Source organism: Plectropomus leopardus, chromosome 16 (genome assembly GCF_008729295.1).
Source record: "Plectropomus leopardus isolate mb chromosome 16, YSFRI_Pleo_2.0, whole genome shotgun sequence".
Classification (NCBI taxonomy): domain Eukaryota; kingdom Metazoa; phylum Chordata; class Actinopteri; order Perciformes; family Serranidae; genus Plectropomus; species Plectropomus leopardus.
This window is the reverse complement of record NC_056478.1, coordinates 28640208-28645752: the sequence shown is the minus strand read 5'-3', so window position 1 is coordinate 28645752 and position 5545 is coordinate 28640208.

The window sequence follows — 5545 nt, the reverse complement described above, 5'->3', positions numbered from 1 at the left end:
AACCAGGATCGACATCAGTTTTCTTTTGATAACACAGAGGAAAAAAGGCCAACTTCGCAAAAAATGTCCCTCAAATGTATAATGTGACAAGAAAATTACATATAAAACTGTAAAAAAACAAACACAGGATTTTTAGAAAACTGTCCCCAAAATATAGAAAAATATCCCCGAAACTGTAATTATAATAATAGTCATTTTAAATTTAAAATCATTTTACAGAAAAAATAAAATATATAAAAATGGTTAAAAAAAAATATCACTTTTTAGGTCATTTTGGGGTATATTTTTAATTAATTTTCTTGTAACTTTTTTAATTCTAAAAATGTTGGTTTAATGTTTTCATGGGAATTTTTTGCCCCGTTTTTCTGACCACAAAAAAAAATTATTCATCTCTAGATATGATGTTGTTCATTTAATATAATAACCTAAAATAACCTCATTTTTTTTCTCATAATTCTGTGATAATAATATAATTAATAGGAAAATCAGAGCAGATTTTTTCATGAAAACTTTTCTTGCAAATCTGTAATAATAATCTCATTTACTGGAAAGTCAGAGCAGATATTTTCTTGAAAAGTTGTCACATAATTCTGTAATTATGATCTCATTAATCGGAAAATCAGAGAAGATTTTTGACCCCCGAAAACTTTTCAAGGAATTCTGAGATAATAATCTTATTAAAAAAAGAAAAAAAAAGGGCAAATATTTTTCCTGAAATAAGCGCTTGTTAAATTATGCTATTTGCAAACATAGAAACATTTCATCTGTATTTCTTGTTTTGTCTGACCAACAGTCCAAAAGCTATCCTTCATGCATTTGAAATGACATAAAACTGATCCAAGCAGCAAATACTCACATCTTAGTTCATGGTGACGTCTTAAACGATTGTCCACAATGCCATGAGACACACGATGAAGTCGAGTATCTGAGGGGAACAAAACGAGTCTGAAAAGTCAAAAATAATCCACAATGTTGCACTTTAATTTTTGTCTATTTGTTTAGCTTTTTGTTATTCAGTCTAATACCTTAAACTGAATGACTGAGCGATCTCCACCCACTGAGGAAAACATAAAGTTGCAGTTGAAAGCTTTAGTAAGTGAGCCTTGAGTATAGATTTTTAGGTCAAACAATAAAACTTTTTTATTTGACAAAATTGCGTCAACTCAAAGTCCATGTAATTACAACGGCGTATTACAGCCTTGTAGATTAAAAAAAATAACTAAATAAAAAAAGAGGGCAATATTCTGAGAAAAAAACTCAGAATTTCTGAGATCAATGTTGCAAATTTGCAAAAAAAAGTTGGATATTCTCTGAGATTATAAAGTCGCAAATATAAAGTCAGATAATTGGATTTTGTTAAATCGTCTCCAGTGGGACAGAATTTCTGTAGGGGATGACTGTCAGCATTTTAGCCAGTCTGTAGCTAATCTTGAAGAAATATTTCAACCCTGAAATAATAGATATAACTATAGCAACAGATTTATATATCTATTACTCACCCCACCTTATAAGTGTGTATAAATCACACATTTCATCATAATAAAACATTAGAATAATTCTTTAGAAAACTATACAATATTTGTCTCAAGTGTGTCATGATACAATATGATACAATAGCTATTTAATTCAAAGGCCTGCTATCAATATGAGATTACATCAGATGATCATTAACACAATCTGTAACAGCAGAAGCTGCCACGCCTTTTTTCATAAACATCACATAAATATCAATAGGATTGTAACGGTAAGTACAATTAAGTATATTTTATATTGATTCAATGAACAAATATCAAACAGCATGGGATAAATGAACCTTTCTGAAAGAAAAATGTTCATTTTAAGCTAAACCATGATCTTAAAACTTCTGGCTTAACCCTTTAAAAACTGGATTGACATCAGTTTTCTTGTGCAATGTTAGGACGCCTTTCACAAGCTTTTTGACCCTTTGAGGACTGAGCAAATTGATTTGATTTCTTTCGAAAACACAGGGAAAAAGTAAATGACCAGCTTGGCCAGAATTGTTCCAAAAACTGCAAGAAATTAGTAAAAGGTGAAAAGAAAAAAAGAAATTAGTTTTGAAAAAGAGGAGAGGATTATAAGACACCCCCACCACCACCACACACATACAATAAAAAAAAAAATCCTTATTATGATAAATTTATGTTTAAAATTATGTTTCAGAAAAATAAAATAAATAAATAAAAAATAATAATAATTAAAAAACCAAACAGTTTCTTCAGCACATTTTAAAATTATTGCCTTGTTTTTTTTTGTTTGTTTGTTTTTCACTGTTTTGATTATTTTTCAGGCTTTATTTATTTATTGAACTATTTAGGGGGGTCATTTTTGGGACATTGCTCATTGCCTTTCCCCATGTTTATGAAAGAAACCAAACTAATTTGCTCAGGCTTCACAGGGTTAAAGCCCCAAAGGCAAACTTCTCACAACAGACATAAAAAACATAAATTACCAAAAATGACATTACATTTAAGAATACATTCAGCTCAATGATAACTGTCAAGCTTCACAGACAAAAACTAGTTTTTGCTAGTCACAAAGCATTGACTGAGACACCTTTTACCTAGCATAAATTAGCTTAGCAGCTACCGGATTTCTCCTCTACTCACTGTTTAACAGCTCAGTGTATCAACGATACTTTTTCTTACTCACCGTCGGTTTATGTCACTGCATCTCCCGACAGAACAGCGAGGCTGAATTTCAGCCTTCATTCCCGTTTTTCAGCCTGACATTACTCAGAAAAGAGACGCTAACGTTGCTGCCTGAAGTTAGCGCCGTGAGACGTCACTGCACGCAGGTACGTCGTCGTTTACCTTATGACGTCATTGCTTACATATAGCACGTGCTCAGTATTTTGAATCCTCCTCAGTATTTCCTCTGAAACTCAAACTATGTCCACACTGCTGATTTATTACCGAGGTAACGTTGTTATTCTTACCATCTACTTCTGGGCTGCTTAATGGCCTGCAGCTGTTCGAGGGTGACACAGAATTTCAAAATAAAATTGCATCTTTATGATGATGGCATGAATCCATGTTTTTTATTTTGCATTGACCAAATTCCATCATTAATAAATGAATCAATATATCGATCCAGAGCGATGGATCATTACTTCCTTTGTGTTAGCAATGCTGGGGGGGTTACTAGGTAGAGTAACTAAAAAACAGCATAAATGTAATTGTAATCAGTGAAAAATTATGTAATTAAATTACAGTAAATAATATAATAAATTGATTATACACACACACACAGGCATATATATCATTATAAAAATATAAAAAATTATAAAACAGTAACATCACTTGAAATAATATATATATATATATATATATATATATATATATATATATATATATATATATATATATATATATATATATATATATATATATATTATAAATGTAATCATGAAAATTATAGTTTTTTCCTAGCTTTTTTTCTTTTCTTTTTTTTCATTTCGTCCTAGACATGAAAATGTCTAGAAATCACACCTGTTTGGGTACACTTTAAACATACGTTAAAATATACCTTATAACCATGGGGAAAGAGGCAATAAGCAACTTGGTAAGAAATGTTCCACAAATTGCAAGAAATTAGTGGGTTTGGAAAGTTATTTTTTAAAAACCTAGGATAAAATGTCTAGGGCAAAAAGACAAAAAACAAAAAAACTAGGAAAAAAATTACTTTATTTCTAATTTTCATGATTTATACATTTTATTATTAATATATATATATATATATATATATAATATATATATATATTCCTTTATGCCTGATATGCTTTTTTGGTTAGATTTTTTTTTTTTTTATTTTCTTTTTTTTTTAATTTAAGGTCATTTTCGTGTACTTTTTACTCACTTCTTGCTATATTTGGGTCATTGTCCTCTTCCCATTGACTTATTTATTTTTTGAGAAATCAAGGCAATTTGATCAGGTTTTAAAGGGTTAAGCAGCTCATAACATGTCCCATCACATGCAGCTCTTAGATGACATCACCTGGCCTCAAAGAAATTTGCAGAAATAAAAAAACTGCAACAAGAATACTGCAAACGCACCCGACAAAAACATCCACGCATGAAAAAGGTGCATCTTTTCACCATTCAGTTTATTTTATAATGCCTTGCTCGCTGTCATATGGTGTACCTCAGATCCCAATAACTTAGAAAACACTTCATGAACAGTGTGGTGTGTGGGTAAAATTCTTCGTGAACAGAAAACTCAGACGAGGAGAACCAGCCAAGATTCACTCCCCTACAGTAACACATGTAAAAGTAAGACTCATCAAGTCTTGCACTTTTAAAACCAGAATTGCTTAATAAATGAGAAATAAAATTTGTACATGTCCAGACAAAACAAAGTGATTGTGCAAAAGGGAAAATGAGATCAAGAAAAAAAAAAATCACATTCTTTTAGAGTACATGTCATGTTTTGGAAGTAAAGCTGGTGGGAAACATTTACATTATCAGCTTACTGACGTTCGGAATTTCATTCAATGTCCATTACGTTAAAAATATCTTCTTTTTTTTTTTAGCTTTTTTTTTTTTAGCTTTTATCCCCACTAAATGTCACATAAAACAAGCACTTAAAATGCAGGCAACTTCTAAGGCAACATGTGAACTAAAAACAAACTAGATACTGTATAGGGAGGTATAGGCTCCGCTATTTTTGTCCGCAAGGGCATTCCCAGACCAGATAAAATATGTCCTAATGCAAAAAAATGACACAAGAGCTATCATACAAAGTGAACTACTGAATAGAAAAGACAAAAAAAAAAACATCGACACGCAAAAACAATACTGAAATCAAAATAAAAAGGGAATCCACAGTTCCTTGGATTTGCTCTTGAAGTTAGGGTTTTTTTTTTAAGAGGACATGAGATTACTGACGCTGCATCCACAAACCCAAAAATGTTTCTTTGCTCTGAGCTGAAGACATCAAACATCTCGAAGGAGTAACCTGGCGGTCTGTGGAAGGGCTCAAAGTGAGGTTAAAGATATAAATTACGTTGATTTAGGTGTTATTTTGCATAACGGGGAATTCCACGCGCGCACTGTAGAGTTTCAAACATCCTCATGGATCTCAAAAATTCTGCATACGATTCACACTTTTTGCTGAAAAAAAAAAACGCCTTTTCACATTCTGGAGGACGGTGTAGGCTGTCAGCTGAGTGGACACACACTGACCAGGCAGCCAGAGGCCCTGAGAGCAAGAAACACACACTCACCGGCCTGCCGTCACACTCTGGGGACGCACCGCCGCTGAAGAAGAAGAAAAAAAAAAGGTCCCGCCCCGGAGCACAGCGGTGGGGGGGGTGATCCGGTTTGGGTGCAGTGATTGTTTGGTCTGCGTTCACAGAAGACACTGTGAGCATGTGCAAATGTATGTACAGAGGACGTCGTCTCCTAAGGGTCTACAACATGCAGGACACAGTAGAATGCAGGTCTCTTTACAAAGCTGGACTGGGAACAGTGTGTGTGTGTGTGTGTGTGTGTGTGTGTGTGTGTGCAGAGCATGAGTGTGTAGTGTT